The sequence below is a fragment of the Palaemon carinicauda genome, chromosome 4, assembly GCF_036898095.1.
Source record: "Palaemon carinicauda isolate YSFRI2023 chromosome 4, ASM3689809v2, whole genome shotgun sequence".
In the NCBI taxonomy this organism is placed as follows: domain Eukaryota; kingdom Metazoa; phylum Arthropoda; class Malacostraca; order Decapoda; family Palaemonidae; genus Palaemon; species Palaemon carinicauda.
This window is the reverse complement of record NC_090728.1, coordinates 96,452,905-96,467,996: the sequence shown is the minus strand read 5'-3', so window position 1 is coordinate 96,467,996 and position 15,092 is coordinate 96,452,905. Positions and strand designations below refer to the sequence as shown.

The following is a 15,092-nucleotide window of genomic DNA, read 5'->3' as shown; positions in this document are numbered from 1 at the left end:
TCTATAGGAAAGAACTGACTGTAGAAACTCGGAGATACTTTTATGAAACATGTTGTTCTACAAATAAGATGTAACGCCTGAATCCAGGTGTCCGAACAGATGTTCGGATTCGCGTAGATTATAGAGAGAACCACCATCACACCTCAAGAGGTGAGGGGGATGAGATGATGTGCATGCTCTTTGTGGCTGAGCTGCAAATTCTCTACCCTTGTTGAAAAAGACGAGAACTCCAAACTGGTAGGAGGATTACAGCCACTATGGGTGTAAACCTAACTCGAGCACGAGAAAGGAGTTATCCTAAGAGAAGACATCGGTCGATGCTTTGGACATAAAATTCCTATCACTGGCTGGGGGAACTCAGGCTAGAGGAGAGCCTCATTGCCAAAGGGTTGACGAACAAGACTGAGGTCAAGCTAAGGGTTGGCTGAAAAAGCCTCTCCGGAGGAGGATCTCACTGCTTGTACCAGTCCCGAAGGAGTGTAGGCCTACGATGACAGAGAACAAGAGGAGAGGAATCCCCAAATCTAAGTTGCTATAGTTGTAATGGAAGCATGAGCTGAATTCAATCCCTTAGCACAAATGGAATGAAAAAGGGATATCCCCCAAAGGATTATGTTTCAAGCTCCAGTTGTAAAGGGTCGAGAAGCAGATCCAAGGAAACGGCCCACAACCATGACAGAGATCCAGCAAGTTCTCCAACTTGAGGAGAGAAGCAAAGCAAATAATCCCAAAGGATTATGTTCACAAGATTCATTCTGAATCACATGAAAAAGGCGGTAGAGGTGAGTGGTTGGAAGAATTCTGTTGCAGCAACCGCTGTGCAGAGCTATGTTCTACATGCCTGGAGGCGGCGTAAAGGTGAGAGCGCATGTGCAACTAACGAAGATCTTATCATTCAATGAAGATGTGGACATGTAAGGTAACCATACCCCAAAAAGTGACCAAAGGGAAGATGTAGGAAACAGAAGATGAGACCTCGTCCCTATGGCACCTGGCACGTCACCCCACTAGTAGAAGTAGAAGTAGTAATAGTAGAGGTCGTGGTGCGGAGAAAAAGTTCGTAAGGGACGAACGTTCATGAATGCTGACGAGAGTTGAAGAACCGATAAAAAAAGATTGCCAACTGCATGCACAGGCCCTTCAAACAACTGCCTAACACTTGAGACGTATCGAAAATCGAAGCTCTAAGAAGATCAATACATTGGGAAACTGATACCACTGTACTTGTGTGAAACAACAAGTTCCAAGTGGCGAGTGAGGTACTGAGAACCAAAGTTGGCACTTTATGCTTTACACCTTCTATTGATGGAGAGTGCTGGGTTAGGTTACAAGAAGGGAGATTGTGCTCAGCTCCCTCAACTGCATGTCGTGGGAAGCACTACCCAAGTAGTGCAACTCGAAGAGAACGAAGGATGATGTTATGTACTGTATTGTCTAGATAAGAAAACTCACAAGGAGACTCAAAGCAGTCTTAGAAGTCAGAGCTTAATCGCTCTGTGTACAACGAAAAGAGGAGAGTCTTTCTGGGAAGAGTAGTATGCTTGCTTGAAGTGAGGATCACAGTCAGTAGAGTTCTGCAATCCCCACCAGAGAAGTTTTCCGTTGAACGAAGTTGGAGAAAACTCACCAAGGTTCGAGGCTTCCGAGATTCTTTGATGGCTGTTGGAGAATCTACTTGCAGGGCAGAAGAGCTGTCCATCAAAGGGGAAGGGCAACTTTACCTCAGAATGAAAAATTGAATTTTTATGATAAAACTAAGTTTTATGAATACTTACCTGGCAGTATACAGTATATAGCTGATATCTCTAAATTTCGGCAGAATTTTTCAAAACGAGGCATCCGTCTTGTGGTGGTTGGGAGGTAGGTGGTTACACCTGTCACAGGGTGGTACAAGGAATCATTCCCGTATTCAAGACTTCAGTTCATCTATCCCCGACCTGTCTCCTGAGGGGAGGTGGGTGGGCCTTCGAATATATATATAACTGCCAGGTAAGTATTCATAAAACTTTGTTTTATCATAAAAACTCCATTTTTATGAATAGTACTTACCTGGCAGTTATATATATATAGCTGATTCACACATTTGGAGGAGGGGAAACAACAAGAGAGTTGTAGGATATCAGCTATATATATATAACTGCCAGGTAAGTACTATTCATAAAAGTAGCGAGCTGAAGGAAAATATCAGGTGCTGGAAGAGGTTGCTGAGACACTAGGAACCTGGAAGAGAGCTGATAATCGTGAGCTGACAGGCGATCGTGAGCTGACAGGCAATCACGAGCTGACATGAGATCATGGGCTACCAGGTGATCGCGGGCTGAAGGGCGAGCTGAGGGCGATCATGGACAATGGTAAGCTGATGAGCGATCGAGGGCTGACTAGTGATCGCGGGTGATGACGAGCTGATGGGCGATCACGAGCTGTTAGCAAACGATTATGAGCTGACTGGCTATAGTGAGCGATCGCGAGCTGACAGGGGATTGAGGGCGGTTGCGAACTGACGAAGCAGCTACAGCAGGATTGGGCTTGGCGTGTCTGCTAGACGACATAAGTTTACGGGCAAGATGAGTCAACTGGGTGTGACGAGTCTTGCTGGGCCTGACGATTCTGCTGGGGGAGATAAGTCTTCTAGACGAAGACCAGATTCTGGGCGAGACAGGTAGGCTGGGCGAGATAGGTAGGCTGGGCGAGACAGGTAGGCTGGGTGAGATACGTAGGCTGTGCGAGACAGGTAGGCTGGAGCGAGATGAGTCAGCTGGGTGTGTCGAGTCTTCTGGACAACGAGGTCTGTTCCAAAGAGCAAAAGCGGGGAAATGCCCCAAAGCAGGAAACCAAAAAGGAGAAGGAAGGCTTGAGTAGATCGTGTCGCGGAGGGAGTTCTCTTGGAGACTCCGTCAGCAATTGCAGAAGGTCAGGAAACTATTCTGCATGATGCCATAGCAGAACTATGAAAGTTATTGAAAGGTTGACTAATGTTCTGGCCTTGTTGAGTACCCTCTTCACCAGATTCACCAGACACAATAGGGGAAAGGCGTAAACGTCAATGTTGCCCCACCATTGTTGGAATGTATCTTACCAGAGAGCCTTGGGGTCTGGGACTGGGGAGCAGTACAACGGGATCCTGAAGTTCAGGGCTGTTGAGAAGAGATCCACAGTCGGAGAACCCCACAAAGTTAGGACTTTGTTTGCAACTAGATGATCCAAAGACCAGTTGGTACTCACTATCTGAGATGCTCTGCACAGGTTGTCGGTGAGCAGATTCCTTTTGCGCGAATTGAAAAGTGCCGATAGTGGTATCGAGTGAATCTTGGCCCATCTCAGAATCTCATACTGCTAGGGATAGGGGCTGCAAAAAGGTATCTCCCTGTTTGTTGATGTAAGCCACTACTGTGGTGTTTTAGCTCATCACCACCACTGAGTGGCCAGCCAGGAACTAGTGAAGTATCGAAGGACCAGAAAGAGAGCCTTCATCTCTAAGAGATTTGTGTGGAGGTACTCTTCTGATTCTGACCAGAGGCCTGAGGTTGTGTGGTACAGCACGTGGACCCCCCCCCCACTATTTTTGAAGCATCCAAGAACAACATCAAATATGGGGGGAGGACGACAAGATTCACTCCCTTTTGTAGGTTCTCATCTAACACCCACCATTCAAGGTACGTCTGTTCTGCTGTAAGATGTCCGGGGAGTCGAAGGCCTGATTCCACCGTGACTTGAGTCGCCACTGGAGAGATCGAATACTGAGGCGACCGTTGAGAACTAGACGGGGCACAGATGAAAGGTGTCCGAGAAGACGTAACCACGTCTGGGCTGAAAGTTCTTCCCCTCTGAGAAAGGGTATTGCGACCTTTCTCAGCCTCATTATCCTGTCATCTGAAGGGAAGGCTCTGTGGAGATTGGTGTCTACTATCATGCCTAGGTATACTAGTGTCTGTATAGGAAGCAGGGCAGACTTCTCGAGATTTACCATGATCCCCAAAGCTTGGCAAAACCTCAGAAGTTTGTCTTGGTGCTGAAGAAGGGTTGCCACCAAGTCCGCTAGGATTAGCCAGTCTTCCAGATAACGGAGGAGACAGATGCCCATCCTGTGTGTCCAAGATAATACTAGGGTTAACACTCGGGTAAAGACTTGAGGTGCTGTGGAAAGACCGAAGCACAGTACCATGAACTGGTATTTCCTGTTGTCAAGGCTGAATCTTAAGTATTTCGTAGACGGATGGATTGGGGTTTGGAAGAACGTGTCATTTAGGTCAAGTGTGCACATAAAGTACCGTGGTCTTACCGCTTGTCTGACTGCGTCTGCCGTCTCCATGCTGAAGGGAGTTTGCTTGACAAACTTGTTCAGAGATGAGAGGTTGATGACGGGTCTCCAGCCTCTAGACGCCTTTTTCACAAGAGTCGACTGAAGAAGCTTGGGGACTCGTTGATGACCTATTGGAGAGCGCCCTTCTTCAACAGTGTGTGAACTTCTGCCCAGAGGGCTAGCCCTTTTGCTGATCCCATCACAAAGGAGTCTATTAACACTGGATTCCTGATCAGGGGAGGAAGAGATGTCGTGAATGGGAAGCGATAGCGTTGCTACTACCTGTCCCTGCAACTATGTAGGCATCCACCCACTGGTGGACAAGAGGGGGGAATGCCTTTCCTAGAGTTTGCGGCCTCGGCCGCTCCCTCTAGGAAATTTTCCTCCCCTGGAGGGCCTAGTGCCTTTCCCGTCTTTGGTCGGAAAGGGCTTTTTAGACACCGTTGTCTTCGCTGCTGTCTTGTTCGTCATGATCTTCATTGGATGGGACTGCTGGTGGGACTTCTTCCATCTCTCAGTAGCATGTTCCACATCCTTTTGCTCAAACAGAGAGGATCCCTCTAAAGAGGAGTTTCTGAGCCTAGTGATCTCGGCATTTGGGAACTGCTGATGGAATCACTCAGACGCCTATCTCAACATTTTAGAGTGATGTTTGCCCATAGGTTTGACCCTTTATGGGCAAGAAACTCGATGGTGCATGTGTCTAAGAGAAGGAAAGTTTCCATCGCTTGCCTGGTGCGTTCATTGAAAATATCCTTGGTTCAAACCAGGATTCCCAGGGTCCCCAACCACAGATCAAGCCATGAATTACCCTGCATGGCATACTTCATAACCTTCTCCTGGTTGAGGATTTCTGATGCCGAGAACGAGATCTGAAGGACGGAGAGCCTCACTAAAGAGACTCCCTTTGTGAGCTATTCCAAAAAGTGATGGAGATAGAACTGGGCGTGGCTTGTCCAAGATCTCAAAATACCTCCTCTGCTGGACGCGAGGAGGTGGGAGAAGCTTGGGGGGTAGAGCTGGAACGTTGGGAGGAGAAGAGCTCGGAGAGCTGTTGGGCAATCTTAGTCTGGGCAATCTTAGTCTGGGCATTCTTTAGTCCTTGAGACCAGGGCAAGGCTGCACTGGTCTTAGAGGGTTTCTGAGTGCTAAAGACACGGTCTAAGACTGTGTTTTTACCCTATCGTGGGGGGTATCTCTGGGTCAGTGAACCCATTGAGTACCCTAATGAGATTCAGAACTAGCCAGAATGCATGTTCTGACTCTTTATGCTCCCCCTCCGAAGTGGGACTAGCAGCGAAGTTTCCTTCTTCCACCCCATAGAGCTCCTCTCTGGGTGGGTTGCGGGCATCCCTAGAGTGTCTAGTGGTTCCTGTAGCCCTGGAGGTCCTTGAAGAGGACTTTAGGAGAGTCTTTGAGTCTTTAGATTCCTTCCAAAGAAGGAGGTAGGACTCAAGCATCGAAGGCCGGATGGGAATGTCCCTCCTGACCTCCTTCGGTGGTGGCGAACTCTCCGTGCAGGGAGAAACTTCTTCCGAAGGTGGAAGGAAGGAAGTTCGGGCCTCGTGCGGCTCCCTCACCAGAGGTGAGATAGAGGAGTGTCCGGCGGGAGAGACAGGAAGGTCTAAAATGAGTTAGTTTCACCCTAGGGGATGTAATCGCATCTGAGACTCCTCTTTTCCTCTTCAGGGGAGAAGAAGCCAAGGTTCCTCGCGGTAGGTCTGCTGGTGCCGTTGGATGGGAGGTCAGTGATGAGCGAGATGACATGGCAGGCCCGAAGGCTTGCACTACTGTTCTGACCATGGCACTGAACCAAGACTGCTTGCTGACTAATACACTATCGGAAAGATCCTTTCCCTTTCCCAGGTGGTCGCACTGTAATGCGTTTGCAGGGAGGGGAATGGGGCGATGGTGACCTGTCACAATCTCTATTGTGAAGTTCCTTAGGTTTTGAAGCCTGTAGGACCTGTTCTGAGGTTTGGCGCAAGTGGGCAATAGAGCGTTGGCGCGCAGGTAAGTGCTGGCGAGCTGGAGAGCGCTGGCGAGCCAGAGTGTGCTGGTGAACAGGAGAGCGCTGGCACATAAGAGAGCGCTGGTGAGCAGGAGAGCACTTGTGAGATGGAGAGCGCAGACTTACAGGAGAACGGCGCTGAGCATGACAGCGCTGCCATGTAGGAAAGGGCAGCTGCGCAGAGGAGCGCTGACGAGCAAAGGTGCGCTGGCGCGCTGGCAAAAGTTGGTCCTTAGACCAGTGAGAATGCGCTGGAGAGCACCGGCGATCAGGAGATCGCTGGGGCATTGGAAGGTGCTGATGAGCAGGCGAGTGCTGATGCACCAAAGGGCGCTGAAGCGCTGGAGAGCAATGACACGCTGGCGAGCGATGACACTCTGGAAAGCGTTGAAATGTTGGATGGCGCTGACACGATGCTGGTGAGCGCTGGTACACTGAAGGGCGCTGGTACACTGAAGGGCACTGGTGCACTGGGGAGGGTTGGCGTGCAGCTAAACACTTAGGAGTGCAGCACGAGCAGGCAGGTAATGAGGAGACAGGAACAGTGAAGGCAGGTCAGCAGGTCGGCATGAAGGTTGAGCTGGAACAGGGATGTGCCTTTTGGAAAGGCAAACATCCTCTGACAGGGATCGGGAATGATCCACAGAAGAGTCCAGGACCGAAATCCGAGGACTAGCGGCAGCATCATCAGAAGGTCCAGGAACAGGCGAAGGTGAAGGGCTCAAAAGACGACTGAAGTGGAGGCTTCTCTGCGGGAGAAAGCTGCGAGGATGAGGCTGATGAGCCGAAGAGGCACCTTTTCACCGATGGTGAAGGGCCATCTCCTAAGGCGAAGCGGAGGGTGAGCTCTGCGTCAAAGACGCCCTTTGAGGGCCGGTGGATCAGCAAGCTGACCTTTAGAAGGAGCAGTTCTCCACAGAGAAGTCTCCATGAGTTAACTCCCCTGAGGAAGAGAAACACTCGCAGGAGAGACCGGAAAAGACAAAGTTCAACTCTCAAAGGATAAGCTCAGGGGGGACAGAGTCGGCAGCAACAGTTGGAAAGTCTGAAGGAGCTTGGGCGTTGGCAGCGGCCACAAAAGATGCCTCAAACACTACCAAATTGACACACGACAGAAGATCTACATCCGAAGTTGACGACAACTGCGCACTAGCACCACAAATGATGAAGCGCACCAAGGAGTTCTTGGAGGGGGGACTAGGAAGCCCCAAGGACGTCCACACCTGTAAAAAAGGAGACAGAGACAAGGCCTCAACCGCAGGGAGAGGTGGGGCCGCTTCGCTACGGGAAGCAACACCATCTCTCAAGAACTGGGGTTGGCCGTAAATTAAAGGGTATATGCTACTACTCGACAGTCTCCCTGAGGAGACCAAATGAGCAAGAGCTTTGGAGGAAGATTGGGAAGCGGAAGAAGAGGTCTTGGGTTTTTCCCCTTTCGAAGAAACCTTCGAAGAAGAAATATCCCGCTTTGACTTCTTCTACCATCGCCCAAACCTTTCCCACTGGGAGGCAGACCACTCCCGACACTCACTACACCTGTTACCACTATCACACCGTTGACCTCTACAGGCGGGACAAAGGGAATGGCAATTGGTGGCCACGGCCGATGTGAAGGTTCCGTAGGGCCAACCTTCGAATCCAAGGCAAGTACACATGATCGCATAAGTCAACACACACACACTTATAAAAGAGAAAGCACAAACAAAAGACATTAATGGGAGTCCATAAATAGGCGAAGGATGAAGAACGACAACAACCGTACACCATCCGAACCAAAAGCAAAGTGAGGTAAATCACCGGTGTGTGAACGGGAGCGGTAGCAAACTAACCCCCCTATCCCTGCTAACTAGCAGAATAGTTAGCAGGCTTCGCTAAAAGTAATAACCCCTAATAAATAGCGTAGGTTTGCATTCCAGTTACGGAACAACTTATAGTTTTTAGCTCTGTGGTGCTTGATTATAAAGCTTAAGTAGTTATTTATTATGGCTCCATCACTGAGTATTCAATAGAAACTTAGCAAAGAAACAAAGATTTCATTTGTTACGGAGAGAGAGAGAGAGAGAGAGAGAGAGAGAGAGAGAGAGAGAGAGAGAGAGAGAGAGAGAGAGAGAGAGAGAGAGAGAGAGAGAGACTAATACTGTAATAAGAGCTATAAATGTATTGTATGAAAATTATGATAGCTTATAACACATTGATCCTTATGAAATACAGTACTATATTATCTATATATAGTAGATGTTTTGAATAAATTGAGATATAGTATAAACAATGCTCTTTGTTACTGATTATTATATGCATCAGCTGATCTGATCACAGCACCCAAAAAACTTTGATTGTTAAAATACACCCGAAATTTAAAACAAAAGTATATAAATGTTTTATTAAAACACAATTAACTAATTAAATAATTGTAATTTTCTAGAATGCAATAATGCTTCCGAAGCAAATTCGGATATTTTAAGCTATGATCCGAGAGAGAGAGAGAGAGAGAGAGAGAGAGAGAGAGAGAGAGAGAGAGAGAGAGAGAGAGAGAGAGAGAGAGAGAGAGCCTTACCTTTCCTTATTTGCCTTATTTTATGTTTGGGTTTCCCCAGGTCCCTCAGTGTGAGGCACCTCGTATATCTACCACAGAGAGAGAGAGAGAGAGAGAGAGAGAGAGAGAGAGAGAGAGAGAGAGAGATTAGCTGTTGAACAGTACCATAATTGAATGCATTTTTTTTTTTTTTGTTTCTTTAAAAAAAACAACTATTACCAAGATACAGTATTTATGTTTTTAGCTCATGAAATAAGCTATATTTCTGTTTCAGAAATTATAAAAAATAAAAAAATTATTGAGTTTCAGCAATTTTTACATCTTCGTCAATGAGATTATGTGAGCATACCGTCGACGGTCATCTTGGCAAAATACGTACACCTACTCAACAATCCGAAAGGAATGTTTTTGCTGTAAAAATAAAATTAATTCTTATTTTGATTCTACTCAAAAATACAGCAAAAGTATATGATTATACTGAGCACATTAAATGTTGTTAAGTCAATCCTTCCAAACTACTATGTAAGTAAAAAGAATCAGTGCGTCATTCTTCAAGAAAACGAGTAGGCTATGTGAGTCATCTGAACGAAAACACTGAACGCTTACAGTACAGTTAAGCTGTACTATGGTGATATTACTGTACATATATTATAGTAATATACACTAGAGTATCAGCGAGTATTAGATTACAGTATTACTAGATAGGACCAACTTTTTTGTTATACAGAACAGTAAGGGGATGATAACATCTCAGTAAATATGACAAATTTGAAGATAATTTGTATTTTTCCTAACCATACAAACCTTAGCTATTTACATTGGGTTTACCTTTTAGCGTAGCTGAAATGGCGAGCCATTAAAATTTAACGAGGGTGTATTACCCCCGCTCTAGTTAGCAGGGAGGTAGGGGGGTAGGGGACTGGTAGCTACCTACCCCTCCCCCCCCCTCACACACCGGTGAATTGCTTCACTTTCACTTAAGAGGTAGGACTTGTCTTGGGGGAAAGGGCTGGCGAGCAAATATATGTAAATAGCTAAGGTTTGTATAGTTAGGAAAAATACAAATTATCTTCGAATTTGTCATTTGTTCCGTAACCGAAATACAAACCACGCTAATTACATTGGGTGACTTACCCCTTAGGAAGGGTGGAAAGTCCCCAGCCATACTGGCTTTGGCTTTACCCGGGGACTCAGAATCCGAGTGAGTCGCACTCGAGAAAAGGAGTCCCTGCACCTCACAAGTTCCTTGCTCCACAAGGAACCGTGTGGCCTACATAAGCTTGTGTGTGAAGGAAGAAGTGTGACCCGTCCTAGGCAGTTGACCTGGAGTTCCAGAAGGAACTCTGGGTTAGGACGTTCCCAATACCACCTCGTCAGGGTATGGGGGACGCGGCAGTATTGACTCAATACTCGGAACACAAGGAAGCATGGTTTACCTGCAGAGGTTTGAGGTCAGCTAAGCAGAGACCAGGATGCTGCTTCCCAGTAGAGGGGATGATGAAGAAAGAAGTAAGGGCCAGACATACTTCTTTCATTCATGCAGACTAAAACCTGATAACAATGCCCAAAACCTTCTGCTACCTGTCCAAAAGGGAGCCTGAGGTTAGACCAGCTGTTGTGTAGCCACCACAGAGCGATAGAAACGTATCGATACTCCTGTGGGTCACGCCCAGCAGGAAGCGGGCTGCGAAGGTCATTAGACGCTTCCAGACTCCAGCTTGTAGCACCTGCGTCACAGAATAGTATTACTCGAAGGCGAGGGACGTTGCGATGTATCCGACATCGTGCTGTAGGGCGACGTGACGGGGGAGGGTCTGGATTCAGGTCGAGATGAATGTCCTTGAGTCCGAGCTGAAGAGGTATACTGGTGACTCTCCCACGTGTCCTTCTTGTGCTCCCAACCCGGCTGCAACTGAGGACAAACTCCAGCTGTTCCCAAAGATAACCCCTCGATTCTTTTACTGGCAAGAAGGAGAAGGTTTTGGGTCATCAGATACAGAATGGTGACTCAAAATCTTGAAGGAATTGGACCGAAGGGCCGGGTCCCCAAGATTCTGAGTCTAGCCAACAACTCAGGAGCGAACCTGAATGTTGCCTTCCCCCATTCCTTAGAAAGGGCGGAGTCGTACGAGACCAAGAAGATTGCTTACACACTGGCCGCGGCAGAGTGAGCAGGAGCCCCAAGATGGAATACGATCAGAGGCCTGACGTAAAGGGTCTTGAGAAGATCTCTTAAGGGACTAAAAAGTCTGAGCCATGCTCCATGTTGGAGGTCTCACTCCGACTAGGGCAGGGACGTTCGCAGCTTCGCATGAGCGAGGAAAGGTCCAGCGGGAAGGAAAAAGTTATTCCTTTCAGCCTGAAAGTCAGGGAAAGGCTGAGCGACAGGCTTCATTGCCGAGAGCGGAAAGGAGTTTCCTCCCGCCGAAAAGCAATAAGTTCGTTATTGCTGGAGAAGAGGCCTCAAGGGAAGAGGTATATCTCCCACGACACCAACTACAGAAGACTCTCCACTTCGCCTGGAAGACCCCTGCGGATGACTATCGCAGATGACGCGACCTCCGCCCCGCGACTGTAGCGGGTTGTCTCTTCTTGAGGAGGAGGCGTAGTGTCTCCAGGCATGAAGCCGAAGTGACGCCCCGGCTCGTGAAAGATGTTGCAGTGTGGTTGTTTGAGTAGCCTGTGCCGTGGGAGAAGCTCTCCCGGGAGTTCTGTCAGGGGAAGCAGAGGGTCCGGAAACCGTTCTGCGTATAGTCCCAGTGGAGCTCTCAGGGCCATTGAAAGGTTAACAGACAACCTGGTCTTGTTGAGACCCATTCTCAACAGACAACAAAGGAGGGAAGACGCAGGCGTCGATGTTGTCCCACCATCACCGGAATGCATCTTGCCAAAGAGTCTCGGGGTCTGAGACTGGGGGGAAGAACAGTGGAAGCTTGAGGTTCCAAGCTGTCGCGATCAGGTCCCCCAGGCCAGGACTTCCTGGTTACTCAAGGCCAAAGACCCCCAGGTACACTCTCTCTACAAGGCTCTGCTCAGATAGTCGGAGAGAACATTCCTCTGCCCGGAATGAGAGAGCCGATGGTGGTATTGAGAGGATCTCAAATCATCTCAGCATCTCTACTGCAAGATGCGAAGGTATGAAAATGCGTCCCTTGCTGGTTAGAACACGCAAGTACCATGAAGTCGTCGCGCACGGAACGACTCGGCAGGAGCTGTAGGATCTGTAGAGGGGCCAGACTACAGCCCCTAAGCCTGCCTGAATGATGGAGAGGTATCCTTCAGGTCCTGACCATAGGCCTGGACCGGAACATGCCCCCCCCCCCCCCCCCTTTTCTTTGACGAGTCCGAGAACAGCATCAAAAATGTGGGGAAAGGACGAGAATATCCGCTCCCATCAAGAGGTTCCATAGGTCAACACCCATTGCAGGTCTAATCGTTCCGCTGGTCCCATAGAGGCCAGAAAGTCCAGTTAATCGTTGCTTTGAAACCACCGGAACTTGGGCCGCCCCACAGGGAACTTATCCTGAGGCAACCATTTGGAACTTTAGACAGGTCAATGAGGAAAAGAGACCTAGGAAACGTTCCAAGGTAGGGCTGAAAGCTCTGCCTGACTGAAAACAGGTACTGCGACTCTCCTCAGCCTTGCCACAGTCAACTGAAGGGAAGGCTCGGAGGAGGCGGCAACAGAATCTGGCGTCCCCAGGCGGTCACCCATCCAAGTACCGACCAGACCCGACGTTGCTTAACCTCGCTGGACGGACGAGAAGCGGGGTTTCCAACGTGGTAAGGCCGTTGACTCAATATCATGGCTAGATACTCCAGATGTTGAGGCCAAAGAAGAGAAGGCTCCTAGCAAATTACCATGAACCCCCACTCATGGTAAGGATCCGGAAGCTTGTCCCGGCGTTGAAGAAGGTCGAACCCGAGCCTACCGGAGTTGACCAGACCTCCAAAAGGCGAAGGAGGCAGAAGCCTGCTCCTGAGCGGCCATGAGAAAAGCAGGGAGAGTTCTCTGGGGAAAAACCTGCGATGCCACGGCGGGATCGCCACACTGCATCTTAAGCAGGAATACCTGTAGTCTAGGCTGAATTCCAAGAGCTTCCTGGAAGATGGATGGAATGGAAACTGAAAGTGCCCGTCCTTCCGATCCAGGGCCTAAGAAATCCTGTCGCCTCGTTACCAGTCTGATCGATTCTGCTGCTCCACGCTGGACGAAGTTTGTTCGACAAACTTGATCAGAGCTGAGAGGTCGACTACGGAATTCCCGTCTCAGATACTTTCCTACGAGAAAGGATGGACTGAAGAAGCCGGGGGGTGAAGCCGTCGACGATCCTATGGAGGACCTTCTCCTAAGGCATGGATCATTCTACCCAAACGGGCAAACTCTTGCCGACCCTATGGCATAGAGGTTCAGTGACACTGAATTCGCTGACAGAAACGGCAGGCGCGATATCCTTGGCTGATCACGGAGATCGTGCAAGAATCGGCATCGGGAAGCTGTTATCCGGATGAGTAACCTTAGGCATCCTCCCAGCGTGAAACCTGCAAGGGGGGGGTTACCAATCCTAGAGTTCGTGAACTCTGCCGCTCCCTCTAGGATTATGCCCCCCCGGGAGAGCCTCCCGTGCTACCTGTTCCTGACAGGAGGGGACTGCTATTGGACACCTTGTCTTAGTTGTTGTAGCCGGTCCGATAACTTAGGCCGACGAGGCTGAAAGAAAGGGGTGCTGGAGCCCTGCAGGGTCTGGAAGAAAGCGCCTTGGAGGAGTGAAAACGGAAGTCGACTTCCTCCGCACAACCGCTGTCTATGTCTCTGTTCTTGGGCACAAACAAGCTCTTCCCAAGGATGGAAGGGTGTCTGAGGTTGTCGACATCCACGGATGAGACACCCGAAAGGAAGCCCTCGGTCATTGCGTCCAGATGGTCCAACATCGAGCTTGCCCGCAAGTTCGAAACTTGGCGACGAAACGCCAAGGTGCTTGAGCCCGAGAGGAGGAAAGTACCCATGATCTTCCCGTAGCTTCCTTGAACAAAACCTCGGGTCGCAACCGAGGAGGGAAAGGACCTGGTAAGCCCCTTTCATGAGATGGAGAAGAGGAAGGGGTAAACCAGTCACCCCTTGGCCGATGGAGAAATCTCGAACGGAAAGCTCCCAGGCAAACCCTTTCCAGGAAATGACGGGGAAGGGCTAACCCAGGTTCTGGAAAGAAGAATGTTGCTCAGACCTCCCTGAAGATTTTTCCTGCTCTTGCATGTGCCATGCTCTGCGTTTACGGGGTGAGGCCGTGTTCTGGAAATACGCTCCAGAAGACTCGCCAGGCTGGCCATGTTGCGAAACCCCAACGGGAATTGCGGTCGCAATCGCCCTGGCGCTCGCGCGATGGTAAATCAATGGTTTGCGCGTGGCCGAACGTGGAAGCGCCCATGCGCGGGCACTCAGGAACGCAAACGAAAGTGCGCGAAGGAGCGCAGAAGGAGGGCGAGCGTGGTAGGAAGGGCGAGAGCTGGAGGTCGGCGAGCGATGACCCGTAGGCGAGCAATGGATACTACAGGAATCAAGCCGACGTTTGCGCGATGGAACACCGTCGGTCCGCGCGACGGAACACCGTCGGTCCGCGCGACGGAACACCGACCGTCCGTCCGCGCGACGGAACACCGTCCGTCCGCGCGACGGAACACCGTCCGTCCGCGCGACGGAACACCGTCCGTCCGCGCGACGGAACACCGTCCGTCCGCGCGACGGAACACCGTCCGTCCGCGCGATGGAATACCGTTGGTTCGCGCGCGGGCGAACATTGGAGAGCATGTGTGCGGTCGCGCATGAGCGTGGGCGCGCGGGCACGTGGGCGTGTGGACGCGCAGGCACGTGGGCGCGCGGGTGAGCGCAGGCGATCGGGAGACCGATGACTCGTAGGCGGGCGATGGCGCGTTCTGGCGAGCGATAGCCCATAGGCGAGTGAAGGAGCGTAGGCGCGTCGGCAAGCGATGGCGCGCAGGTGAAGAATCGCGCGGGCGCGTAGGCGATTGCCAACGCGAGAGAGACTAGTGATGGTTAGCGTGCATCGCGCTAACGGAAGGCGCGCAGGTGCATAAGGAAGGTGAGCGCTGAAGCAAGCTGTTAATCAGGTGATCCTAGACGGTCAGAAAAAACCATTGGCGCCCATTGGTGCGTGGCAGAAAAGGGCGCGCAGATGTGCGCTGGCGATTGAAGAAAGCTGGCGCACAGAAGGACAGAAGTAAAGGTGAGC

General features: G+C 50.0%; 1 protein-coding gene and 1 pseudogene across 2 annotated transcripts in view; both read right to left on the bottom strand.

Annotated features, from left to right (window-relative positions):
* The window catches only part of LOC137640072 (methylated-DNA--protein-cysteine methyltransferase-like), a 137,855-nt gene that overhangs the window by 75,053 nt on the left and 47,710 nt on the right, over positions 1 to 15,092 (bottom strand). The gene's annotated exons all lie outside the window — the stretch shown is intronic.
* LOC137640341 (5S ribosomal RNA) lies at positions 12,523 to 12,641 on the bottom strand (annotated as a pseudogene).